Raw genomic sequence first — 13,775 nt, 5'->3', positions numbered from 1 at the left:
AATGACAATTTCACAAGCCTGTGAGCACTGCCTGCTTGCTTTCCAGGTTAAGTTACACAACGGCTGCAGCAGCTCCCTCTCTTCAGCCTGCCAACGTTTCACAGTGCCTGTAATACCTTTCCACTGGGAAGGCCCGGCTTTTATGTACGTGAAATAGCACATTTGAGATCTTTAAGGCATGCAGAAAGCTCACCTGAACGCCTCAGGCACGCTGCTGCTCTGGGGCTACTTGCTTTGCTTCTTTCAAAGACTGAGTCACAAAGTGTTTAAAAAACAATGTTGTATTTACACAACACTGATAAAAGACAAGAAGTATAAACAAAATTCAATTATCTGACTTGCTGTAGTACCTGAAATGGCTCCAGCATCATGAACTCTCACATGCCCATGAAGCATCTCTAAATCAGATCAGCCAGCTGTGTTTCAGTTCCTTTCACAGAATTACTCCTCTGGAGAGTTGTGGACAAGAGACCTCTTGAAAAAGCTGTGACCTCTTCCAGGTAACTTCAAATCATTGCATCTTTTCTGGTAATTGGCTGTATTACAGCAATTTCATGCAGTTGTGGGTGGAAATTTCACAATTTCAGCAGCGTCCAACTTTGTTCTGTAGCTGCAGGGTTGTAGTGACACTGATAACTTCCAGAAGTGTAGCGGAAGTGTAACCAGAAATCACTAGTCAAGAGCTGATTGTTCCCATCAGCAGTGGCAAAGGTTTCTTTTTGAATGTTTTTCATGAAAGATGGAAGACATCCATTCTGGGTCTTATTGCAATATTAGATTAAGCAAGCCACAGAGAAAAGAGACGGAGATGGGCCAAAATGTTTTACATACTGCTTGGAGAAATGCAAGGTGGGACGCCATATCTCCACTACAACACTCCTCCAGGTTTGTGGAGATCACCTCTCTCCATCGTTCCCATTAAGTTCCTGTGTGCAGCTACAGAGGGGTCTGATCTGAGCTCAAGCACCAACCAGAAGCAACACAGTTCTATGTGTCTTCTGCAGTGTTCCAGCTCATTATTCCCACAAGGAAATCCTTGTACTAGCATGAGGACAGCCCTCGGCTGAAGAACAGCCTTTTGAAGCTGAATACAAGCAAGATGGTGGTTATACTGGTAGACAAAGAAAACATATTGAGGATTATAAGCTCCCGGACAGTGTTGACAAAAATAAATAAAGGTTATAAACTGTCTGAAACAATTGCAGTCTGGGAATTAAAAGAAGGAAGTGAAACTGCATGTAAGGAGTGAGCTTCAGGAATACCTTGTCCACAAGTATAGTGGGGATAAACAGAATTACTTCAAAGTGACTCTTGCCAAATTTATGACCAGAAGCAGTTTGTGACAACAAAAAATATTCAGTGCTCCTGTACTGCTGAATGCTCCTTCTTGCCTTTGTTTATTGTCTGCTGCGACAGCATGATACGGTAATAAAATCAACTGCACAATATACTTTCAGGATAGTACAGGGAGGATTTGCAGTCCAGAGCATTATTTTAATCTCTCCATTAAAGCTGGAATTGATAACTCCAGGTAATATGGAAAGTCCGGACTTGGTGGTTGAAGAATGTCCAGTTAATAGACCACTTACCTTGTGAGGTAGGGGGCCATATACCCCAGTAGGTATAAGGTTCACTGATCCAACTGATAATGTAAGTGTTGTCACTGTGGCCAGGTCCAGCCCGGCGCTACAAGCTGTGTTGTGTTGGAGGGACTGAATGGTTTTATGCTGGGGTTCACCATGTTTTGGTCCCAGGTCAGGTACGCCCACTGTCACTGGGGGACCCTGTTGTGCATTTTCGGGGCGCCAGGTCTTGTGGGCCGCTTCCTGTTTCCCTGGGTAGGATTTCCTTGTTTATCAAATTTTGAGCAGCATTGGTTTCCCCAGTGATACCCTTTTCCACACTTTGGGCACAGCTGTGTAGGAGGTTGTTTCATTGTCGCGACGGAGGGAAGACACAGTCACTCAATATGAGTGATCAGCAGACTTCATTTATTGTCTCTTACAGTCACCTTTTATGCCTTCTTATAATTAGCTCATACATATTACAAAAGTTAAGCTCATTATTGGTTAGTTGCCTAAATACCAAGCCCACCCCTAGCTTCTCTTCTGTAGTTATCTGTTCCCACCTGCAACATTCTTTTCCCACCGAAATCTTCCTGTTATTGTGTAACAAGGACAGCCAAAGACAGTGTATTTTTGCTTTACTTCAGATAAGCTGAGAGCAATGTGCATTTTTGTCCAGCCAGCTGGACTATGTCTATGTGACCCTTTTCAGCTAGCCAGTTATCCGCATTTCATATTCTGTCTGTTTTCTCTTCTGGGGACAATTCTGCTTCATATGTCCCTCTTGACCGCATTGAAAGCATTTAAGTGCAGCCCGTGCCACTACCATCCGCTCAGCTACAACAGTGGTGAGCATTTCTGCTTTATGTTGTTCTGACCTGACATTCTGACAAGCCTTTACGAGATGAGCAATAGTTTTGGCCGAATTACGTATAGGATCAATTGCTCTCTTACAGTCTGCTTTTGCATTTTCAATTGTAAGCTGAAATAGCAAAATCTCAGCGGCTTCCTCTTATTCAATTTGTCTCATAATAGCAGTTTGTAACTGATCTAGGAATTGAACATAAGGTTCCTGAGATCCCTGTAAAATTGATGTAAGAGGCGCTTCTCACCAGACAGAAGCTGGCACCTTTTGCAAGGCCTTGACAGTTAATTCCACGGCTTGTGTAAATACTGCTCTTGGCGGTGCAGTCTGTGATCCCCCCGTGGCCTAGTTGCCTTGGCCTAGCAACTCGTTCTCTCCAATACCTAGTCCAGCAGCAATATTATCCATAACCTGTGCAGTCACAAGTTCCTTATATTCTGATGTCCAGACAGTATATTGTGTAGATGATAGAACCATTCCAAGAATTGATCGCCAATCAGGAGGGGTCATGACATAAGATTCTCCTATAGCTTGTATAAGGTTTATAGCAAATTAAGTCTGGAGACCATATTTTCGTATTGATTTCCGAACTTCCTTAATAACCCCATCTGGTAAGTGAGCATACTCTGGGGCTTGGTTAGGTTTATATATTACAGGTATCGTTTGGAGTATAGAAACATCTCCTTTGCAGAGCGCTTCAATCCTACATTTATCTAACAATCCGTTTGACTGTCCAACTACATGCAGTGGCCCCGTATGTGTTAGAGGCGGTGTGGGAGCAAAAGGGGGGGCATGTCAGTAGTAAGTGACATGCATGATATTGACTTCTTTCGCTGTGCCTGCAAAATTGCATCTGCCATAGAGGCAGTGGCTGCCATAACCTTTACTGGAGTTGGTGGTGGGTATAAATCAGGTTCATCCTTGGGGTCTATTTCCCTGGGATCAAAAGGATCGTAAGGTTCTGGCAGATCTACCTCCCGCACATCCTGTGTCGTGTTAGGAATTTCATTGTACACAGGAGGTAATATTTCAAAAGACTGCGGCTCTGCCTGTTCCTGCTTCTGAGAGAACAGAGGAGGGGCAGCAGATGCTTGTAAGATATCTTCTGCGGGTCTTAGAGCATTTAAAGCTGTATACACTGTTTTCCAGGTAATAATGATTTCCTCAGGGACTTAGAGCTGCAAGTCTTTTTCATTTGCAATTCCTCCCCACCTTTGCCCACAAAGAGCTATCATAAGAACCTGAGGAAGGGAACCATGGGCAATAGTCTCTTATCCAAACCAGCAATGTAACCAACTTTAAGGCCAATACCTCAAAGCACTGTTCTTTCAAAATTCTCTGTAAAATCTCTTGATGGAGGTTTTGCTCCTTCGTAACTGACTGCCCCATCTTATAATTGCTGCAGCTGCTCACCTCAATCATTCGGCAAAGGGTGATGCCTCTCGAGAGTGCATGCGTACATATGTCTCCTCCGTTTCAGCTGCAGATCCACCACCAGCACGGAGTTTCAGTTCCAAATGTCTTCAGGTCCATGTTCAGGTGCCATTTGTGTTGAATGATTACACGGACTCCAATCTGTGCTCAATCAGAATCCCTCTATTGCTCAAGTGAACGCCTTATATACTAACACACCGGCTACTAGAGCCAGTCAGCTTTGGATTCGTGGCTTTGTGGATGCCAATAATACTGCTTGCCAAGCATGTTCATGGTTTCTGGTTTTCAGGATCTTTTGCAGCTGCACGTGTGATAACAAGCTCATAGTTCTGTGTTCAAGCAAACAACCACAACACTTGGCTGGCCCTGTGCCATGTCCAGCTAATCTCTAGTGTAAATTTCCCATGCAAACAGCAAAGGGAGGAACAAGATGTAGCGCCTTTCCGTCTCCAGCTATACCGTCTCCCACAGCAACAGGGGAATACTGCCCAGGATTCTTGCCTTTCTCCTGGACAGCTGCAGTGCGACACACCTGTATACAAATGCACCTTGCTGTGGTCCCTTAGTGCAGAATGCTGTCATGTGTGCGCTGTGTGTGTGTGTGAACTTGTGAGACAAGCACAGTAGGCCTTGTTCTCGTTTCCTAGATATTAAGTAAAATTAAGGCTTCTCTGACTTATCTTGAAGGTACTTATAAATTTGTCATAGCTTCTTTAAAAGCTTGCCTAAACAGTGATGTCAACGACTGTGGTTGACACCTCTGATTCTTAGATACTTTCTCAGAAGGATATTGTTCATCAAGGGTATTATTCATCCATGCAGGTGACAAAAATCCTTTGCTGTCAGGTGCAAACCTTGAAATTAAGTCCCTTCACAGCTGGAGATCACAGCCAATCACACCTGCTTCTTTCTCCAGTGTAAGTTGCCTCTTTTTTTTTACCTTATCTTCTCCATATTGAGCAGCAACCTGTTAGAAAAATCAATTTTTAAAAACCTCTCACTAGCCTCTTAGAAAATTTCCTTCTCCATATAAAATACTAGATCTTGATATGATTGAGCATATTAGCCATCACTGCAATATAAGCCTTCTGTGGTGCTCCTACATTACTGTCTCCTATGTTGATTTATTTGCTTTTATCAAGACAATTTTTTTATTCTTCAGTACCATATGTATTTTCTGAGGACTGCATACAGACATATACTCACACGTATGTGTGCTCTCCTCAGACACAAGTTTGAAAAAGTAGTTTCTGATGTTGCTGGTGAATGTGACCAACATCTTATAATGGTGGGATTTTACAGGCTGGTGGTATTTGGTTGTTAATGGCTATAGGGGCTAATTCATCAATGAGATTGCAAGGAACAGCAAAAGTTATTGAATTTGAAGTATTTTGTTTTGGTTTCTTTTGTTTTTAATAAATGTTGCACCACATGCCAGCCTGTACTGTTTGGGTTTTTTCCACATAGCAAACGCTACATGGTTCTATGGGGGGAATTTCCAATTCCAGACAGGAGGGCAGGCACTGTGAGGATTACTGGGTATCTGTTGCCTGGTGCTACCACATCTTTAGCCTCTGCTTTCACATCACTGCAATGGAATATCGCTTGCAAGGTTCATCAGAAATCGTTAGCAATCTTCTGTTCATTGTGTGAACTCACTGGTAAACTTGATAGCACTCTGGAATCTTGATTCACAAAACAGCCTTCACTAGATTTTTCAGATTCCCAGATATTAGACCCTCATTACATAATTAGTTTTAAATTAGAGGTAACCTGTAGGTGTTTTTGTAACGATTTTATTCTAGAAATATGTGCTTTTAAAACATCACGGTAATGGGAAATCTTATAACTTAAACCCTGGTTCTAAAAGGTTGTAATTGAAGGTACCCCAGAGCTTTATTTTGTAAAAACTAAACCACATTCCCTATTAAGCTTCCAGGCTACTTTTAGATAGTTTCTATAAAAAGGGTTTTTTTAGGAGAGAGTAGACGAGGTCTACCCCCTTCCTGACACATAATGTTCTGCGAGTCTATTCTTGGAACCGTGTTCTGACAGATTACAACTTTCTGGTAGGGAGACAGGAATTGCTTCAGGACAGCTCAGAAGCGTGACTACACACTTCTCTAGCATGTCTGGAGATGGGGTTATTAATAACTGCCAACGGCCTTGCTTGCTTCAGCAGGTTGTAGACAGTGAAGAGGAGAGCTGCTCATTCTGTATTGGCTCAACAGAAAGGAGGCTGCTCTCTCCATTAGTTGCGAGGACACTGTGAAGGTACTAATGGTGAGTTGCAGACCTCTGGGACTTCATGTCTTTGAAAACCTGGAAAGCTTTATTTCTAGGTTGCTCTGTCACTGAAGAAAAACCATCACCTGTTCTTAGTCAGTCAGTTACGAACTTCTCCAGGAAATAATTCTAATTGGTAAAGGAGCTGAGCTAGAGCTGAGCAGCAAACTCTATGTAGTAATGAGGATAGGACTACATTGCTTGGCTCTGTTTTGGAAGAACAAATTTATAAGTCAGAGTTGGTATGTGGATTGGCATGGCTTTTGTGTAAGCAGTTGCACACACACACACTCTCCTTTCCTCCATCCCTCCCTCCTTGCAGGAAGTGGAAAACTGGGACTTGGCTATTCTAGTTCTTGTGCTGCAGTGGCATATTTAGGAAATTGTTTCTTAGTAAAATCATTCAGGCTGCTCATTAACAAACTGAATATAATAAGTATTTTTTTTTTCATAGAAACCAGTATTTCAGAATCTTCCAGGAATAAGCATTTGGTTTCCTTTGTTTCCTTTAAATCTGGAGTAGAAAAGGTACTATATAGTCATACCTAGAAGTGGAACTGAATTTGTAAACAGATGGGTTTGTTTTGTTGTAAAGGTGGTATCTTAACAATAAAGATGGATGAGCCTTCACTCCTGAAATAATGTATCATAATCTTTATGAGGTTATTCTATAAATGTAGGATATAAATTTCTAATGAGACATTGTAATTTAATTATGGTTTTAATTCTCAAATCTTCTCAAGTTATGCTATACCCAGACAGGTTTCTATGTTGTAAGTCAATCTGTAAACACCCAGAATAAATGCCAACGCTAGTGTCAACAGGCTGTCTTCATTCTTTAGTAGATCTCGCACCATCACATCATTGGGCCATGCAGTTACCGGAAAGGAGTCAAGCTGAAACTGCAAATAACAGATGACTAAATGCAGCCTAAATAGGGTGTGTTCCTGTTGATTACTGTAGTTGAAGTAAAAAATATTATGCCTCTATTAAAGCATCCACTTAATGAAAAAAACCAAAAAATCTAAAGTTATTTGCTACAGTGAAGGCTCCTACTCACAGCATTCTATTCTGATGTCCTAAGTTGGTAAAACATGCAACTGGTGTTTTTTTTTCTTCTCTCAGTACAGTTTCCCCCAGTACTGCTGGTTAAGATAATTCAGAAATTGTCCAGTGACTCTTACAATTAGTGCTAAGTGAAAAACACTGCACTTCTGTGCCTCAGTTTCCCCATTTGTACATAAGGATCATAAACTCTTGTAAAATACTCTGGGATTTACTGAAAAACATTTTTAATCTCTATATATTACTGTGAGAATTCATTCTGTATGTGTACATCCATCCATCTATTTTTTTTCTGTAGGACTGACTTTCTGCAATACTTGACAAAAATATAAAAATGCTTTTATGCAAAATAAAGAACTTGGGGTTTGAAATACACTTGTAATTGCAGTAAGACTTTTACAAGATTGCAAAGGGGGGGTAGGAGGAGGAAGTCAGATTAGTCAGCCACAGGCTCAGCTGGCCTGGATGCACCCACTCAGTGAGTAACTCAATGACAGCAAAAGCTGTCATAGGAAGATGGTCAGCAGCTGTGTCGAATGGTTCTGGGAGTATTAATTGCTTAATTGCAACTATTTGTTTACCTTTTCTGTTTACAGTGACATTATACAGCACTTTGGTGAATAAGGTGATTGCCTGACTTTGTTCTCAGAACCGCTGTAATCCCAGCAGTGATTCGTGATAGTCATGGATTTGTGGGAGGAGGATTGTGCTCTCCATCCTGGCCTTCACATTTGTGTGGTGGGACAAGATCGCTCAGCCAGCAGAACAGGCCACTGCTGTGGGAAGGGGTAATCTCACATTGCCACATCTCCCTCTGTTTCCTACTGCTTCTCTTGTGCTAGCTCTGATGCCTCATTGAGCTGGTCAGAAAGGTAACTTGGCCAAAACCCCCACCCTGTACTCTAATAGATACATACTAATGGAAGGAGGGGAGCAGGAATACAGGGCAGAGTGCAGGGAAAGGGAGCAGGAGCTCAGTGTTGCTTGCAGCTTCTCTGAAATGATAAGAGGCATCCAAAGTTGAGTTAATAACTCCTGGATACTAGAAGGGGCAATTTCATTCCCACTTGTGTTACTTGCTGTCTCTGGTGCTTGCTAGACCCCACTGCAAGCCAGATCAATTCATCAGTCCAGCAGAAGACCAGACCAAATGACTGGTTTTCTGCCAAGTTTTTGCATTGAATCAGCTCAGCAGAATCTGACAAGCCTCAGGAATTAATGGTAGGGGAAATGCCGTGCACGAGGAGGGAGGGTAGGAGGAGTGAGGTGGGAAAGGGAAGTAAGAAGTCCTCTTTTTGACAGATTGACTTAGCTGTCTGGTATAACTTGACCTCAGATATGTGGTTTCACACTGTCCCTAATAGAGTGAACTAGAGACATTCCCCTTCCCTCACCCTCTGGTATGGGTTCCTGTCCCCTTTCTTGTGCCAGACCTACACAGCTGCATGACTGCCAGTGGTTCCTATCAGCTCATAGTTCACTCAGGAACTATTAACACTTTTGATCAGCTCGTCTTCCACGAGCTCATGATGTGAACTTAGGGAGCCGTGGTGTGTGGCAGAGGAGGGAGGAGCCTGTTTGCAGCAATGCAAACACAAAGTGGCATAACCCTGACATGAAACTACACCCTAAATAACCCCTGTGGAGGTAGGCCTTGGTGGAGCTGGGCTGTAGGAATGAACTCTGATTTAAATGGGGACTACAGGTGACACCAGTCTTGCTGAACACTGTACCTATACTTCCTCTAAAATACAAATATAGATGTTGCTTTATAGAAGACAAGCAGCAGCAACTGTAGCGTGACAATATCACAGAATAAATCTCTTTAACACCAATGTAGCATTAAGAAGCAGACATTCTCTTTTATTTACAATGCTGGATGCGCAGGGAATTGCTCCGCCCAGTGTACACACCAGGTTACTTGAGGGTACACATTATATACAGTAGAGTACTTGTACCTTCATAGTGTACTGCATATTCATTTTCATTCACGTACAGGATTGGTTACAAGTTTCTCAGTTCTAATGGAAACTAGTGCACATCCTCAGATAGCACCACTGATGTTTTTTGCTAACTATGCGTGCTCCTCAAGTGGGGTTTTGCCCTCTTTCAGTGGGGCTATTTGAATCAGAGGCCACAATCTCCCACTGCCACAATTACCTTTGTCCTACTTTCAACCAGCTTTCTGTGACCTGCAGCTCTTCAACTTGCCTCCTCTTGTGGCCAGAACTTCCTCACTTGGAGGTTTCTTTCCGCATAACTTAACAGTGTTCTTTTCACCCTCCATTCACTGCTTCCCATCCTTCCAAGGCTGACTCCCTTGATTAGAAATCCCATCATTCATCACTTTTAACAACTTTAGAGAGTCAGTTTGGCCTAAATGTTGTGCACAGATTCGTTTAGTGTATAGCTAAACACTAAATCAGAGTTTGGCAATTCAGGAGCTTAGATGCTGATCAGATTGCTTTTCTAAAATGAACCTGCATTTCAGGTGCTCTGAACTCAGAAAGCAAGCATCAGGGAGCAGCAAGAGTGGCACTGCTCCCTCAGGGTGGGTGAGCTGGGAGCCAAGGGCACCCCAAGGTGAGCCAGGTGGTGACCCCACTGTGCCTGAGGCAGGTGAGCAGGGCAGGGTGGTTTCTGCAGCAGGGCCTATCCACAGTCAAGGGGTCATCAGGCAGGACGCAGTAATGGGCCAGGTCTGAGGATGGTCCAGGAGCCCCCGACGGTCAGGCGGGCACAGCTGAGGCGTAGCTAAGGAAGGACTGAGCACCCAGGACCATCAGAGGGTGAGGGTGGAGGCCCCTGTTGAGGCTGTCACAGCAGTTAAGGTCTATTTGTGCACTCGGCACTCTGATGCAAAGCTGTGGAGTCAAAATAGCATCCCACAAAGCCTTTACTGATCTAAGGGGAGTACAACGATCCAGAGTCCTGCCTGATATCCTTGAACTGTTGGTCAGTATACATCTGACAAAATACAGGCATATAATATTCCCAGATTTCCTCACATTCTGCCCGAGGTGCAGGGTTTACTTCAGGGTATTAAGAGAGCAAACAGTTAGCAATTGCCAGTGCTAACACAGCATCAGACAGAGCTCCAGGCAATGAGTCTAATGAAAAATTTCAATTTGATTTGAACAAAAATATCAATCTAAATGACTTCCAAACACATAGCACCGAAATCGCTCAGCCTAGCAAAATAAAAATAGCAGGTTGAGTCAGGGAGGGCAGCTGCCTAAATGGGGATGCATAACTTCATTAATTACAATACTTGGGATGAAAGGAGAATTTTTTTCCCCATCAAACATTTATTTTACCAAAAAAGAGAAAAAAAAAAAGATTGCTGAAACACTCTGCAAGTTTTGACAAACTACACATATAGCACTGTGGAAAGTAGCGTTTCAGATCTACTTTTTCTTCCCTCCTCCTCCTCCTCTCTGTCCCCCCTCCCATGCCCTCCTAGAAACTTTTAGGGTTTTTTAGATGGTTTTAATGCCATTGTCATATGTTTAATGGCATTGTCATATGTTTAATGGTATATGTGGCTGTGAAAAATGGTATGAATAAAGAATCCCTGTGCCATACTGCTCAAAATAAATAATCTGGCAGAGAAGCATAAATACATTTTAGCAACAACTCTGAACTCTGGAATTCAGGAGTGCTGAAGTACTATTCTACCCAGGCAAGTGGAAAGCAGAAGCATGCTAGGCTGGATCACCTGTGGTGCTTCTCCAAGGATGTCTTCCAAGACACATGCCAAATGGAGGATATGCACACAGAGTGAAGCAGGCGTCGGTCCAGAACCCAGTTACAGTGGCAATAATGGCTGAGTGGAAAATCCTGAAGGACAGGGGTGGACACTGGAAGGTCATTGGGTTGGGAAAGCACCTAGAAGATGCAAGAACTTCCATGGGGCATGGCTAGCTTGAGGAGAGACAAAGCTCTGCTGGCACATATGTGTCTTGTTCCAGCTTTCATTCAGAGGATTAAGTTGCCTCCTTCAGGAATTTGAGTATGCTATAAAAGAAGGATGATTTTTACTATGGCTTTTACTGGAAGATATTCTTTGGTACAGAAGGAGCACAAATGACCAAAGTCTAAAGCCATTTTTTTGGAGTAGTGAGTTTGGATGGCTTTTCCAGCACCTGTATGGATACTCAGGAATATCTGCAGCAGTCCTTGCAGGAGCTAGAATGACTTGGGGGAGCAATCTAAATCTTTGTAGATTTGACAACAGAAAACAATGTTTTTGTTCACTGCCATCTCCTGAGCAAGTAGACTTCAAAAGCTTCTCCCTAAGAGGAGAGAAAGAGAGGTGTCATGAAAACTGCAACTTCCCCAGACTGTGGCAGGCCACTTGTTAAGCAATGAAAACTGTCAGAACATAGTAACTTGCTAGGCTGATTTGCTGCATCTTCAGACTGAAGCAAGATTTGTGGTCTACAACACTTGAAGGGGATGCTGAATACAACATTCATGAACATTTGAGCCACTATGCTCCACTCTGTTATTGCATCTCATAGATATAGGGCAAGGCTCACAGAGCAGAAGTTCTAGCACTTCCAAGAAACTGAGTGGCATTTTACTTGCATTGAAACTAAAAGCATCTTTTGGCCCATGTTTTCTTCCACTTATGCCAGTCCTTTAATGGTCAATGTTCTGGGAGAAGGGTTAAAAAAAAAGAGTAGGAGAAAGCAGAAACAAAGAAAAAGAAGTAATTCTGCAAGCAGTGTAACAAAATACATTAGTTTCCGATTATTTTGGTCTCGAGGATATGGCCCAGTGAAGATACTTTGATGTCTAATGAAGTGTTGGAGTCATGGAGTCTTTCTCCTAGTAAGATTACCAGCAACATTTTTTTCCTCTTTTTTCTTCCTACTTTCATAATATTCACAAGGAATTACTGTCTTTCACAAGGAGCTGCTTCACCTCTCCAGCTGTATCTTTGTATTTGTTTGATGCTGGCAAGTGCATACAAGGGTTACCAGCACAGGACAGAAGGGTGAAAAGGGATCATTTGGCTTACATACCGTTTCTGGTCTTGGTCCCTAAACTATTGTATTATGTGAAATTAATACAACATGGAGAGAACAATTTTAAAAATAACCTAAATGTTTGTATTCCTTCTACATATGTCATTATATCTGCTAACTCAAAATGAAGGCTCCTAGTTATAACTGGGTATCACAGCAACATGATTACAAATATTTTCAGTTATTCACAAATTTTCAAGATTATATGAATGTTAATTTCCTCTTCTCACTAACCTTATGTCCTCCTGACTTCTGTTTCTCCTAACTTCCTAAGCAAAGTTCACTGTAATCCCATTCCTCAAAAGCAATTAGATTCTCTACCCCATACACATGCTGCTCAGCGGTAAGCAGTTATTTATATGCAGGTCAGCACTACATTGTGGTCATCACTAGATGTTGTTAATTCATTTACACCAACCTCATGGCTCTCCCAAGTGACAGATGATTTGAGAAGGCATTACTGCATTTTTGCCTTGTAAAATTTACTGCAAAGTAAGTCTTCATTTGTGATCTGAGTGCTAGAAACAGGCACTAAATACAGCCTCAGAATTCTTCCAATTTAACAAGGATTGCCTGAGAACAATTTAATATCATATGGGTTCTAAACCCCACTGTATGAGCTCAGGCCAGAGGTTTACATACAAAGCTTAAGGTTAGCCCATACAAAAAACATCCTGAATACCATACTTCCCATATAGTCTATTTGTTCCTGCAGAGGGGTGGGAAGCTGTGCTATAGTCATTTGGAAGATGTTTCACTTGTCTGTGTGTGATCTCACCTATCTAAAAAAACCCAATAAAAATACCCTCAAAACCAGCCCAAAACCCAACCCCAAAAGCAATAATCAGCAAGACTGCTGCTACCAGGATCAAACAATAAGACACTGTGCATCCTCAGGAGAGCCCTATCTGCCCAGAGTATATATGTTTATTCTAAGGTACATAAGGTATATGTGGTATAGACCAATATCTGTGAAACTAGGAAAAAAACAGGCTAACATCCAGCTGATAAAATGTATAATGCTAGGAGTTTTTTTCTCTTCCTTACAGCTTTTTCCCCCTAGAGATCAGCATTTCATCTTTTTAGGTAAGTACTGTGAAGGTGCTGAGTACACAGCAGTATCTACTTGGTCTATTTTGGTAGCAGCAATAGGCTGTAATAATTAAGCACAAAGAAAAATCCCCAATTAAAGAATAGTGTATGTGTACTATGTATTTTATGTGTAACAAGCAAGACCAGATTTTGCTGAAGGACCACATCTAAACACGGCCATTTCACATGCTAATGTACGCAAATGAACTCACTCATCTCCACTGCAGAACAAGGTGTGTTATTGATGAATGTTTCACGCCTGAATTCTGCAAATGTGTTTTCATGCACTGCTGTTGGTGAGTCTCACTTCATTGATTTGACTGACTTCAGAGAAAGTTATACGCAGAAAGTTAGGAAGGGATCTAAGTGCTTAAAGGGCTGAGGACGTACACAGGAGCTCACAGAGATTATGCATTTTCATGAATTTACATGAAG

The 13,775-nt window shown here is 42.2% G+C and overlaps 1 long non-coding RNA gene across 1 annotated transcript; it reads right to left on the bottom strand.

The window, feature by feature from the left end:
• Positions 1-2,306: 2,306 nt before the first annotated feature.
• LOC121088320 lies at positions 2,307-11,656 on the bottom strand. The gene is made up of 3 exons (XR_005827903.1): positions 10,934-11,656; positions 8,133-8,210; positions 2,307-7,052 (listed from the first exon to the last, which is right to left on the bottom strand). It is a non-coding gene; the product is annotated as an uncharacterized LOC121088320 (long non-coding RNA).
• Between the last annotated feature and the right edge of the window lie 2,119 nt (positions 11,657-13,775).

Source organism: Falco naumanni, chromosome 5 (assembly GCF_017639655.2).
Source record: "Falco naumanni isolate bFalNau1 chromosome 5, bFalNau1.pat, whole genome shotgun sequence".
Lineage (NCBI taxonomy): Eukaryota > Metazoa > Chordata > Aves > Falconiformes > Falconidae > Falco > Falco naumanni.
The sequence above is the reverse complement of the archived record's forward strand: the minus strand, read 5'-3'. Positions and strand labels throughout refer to the sequence as shown.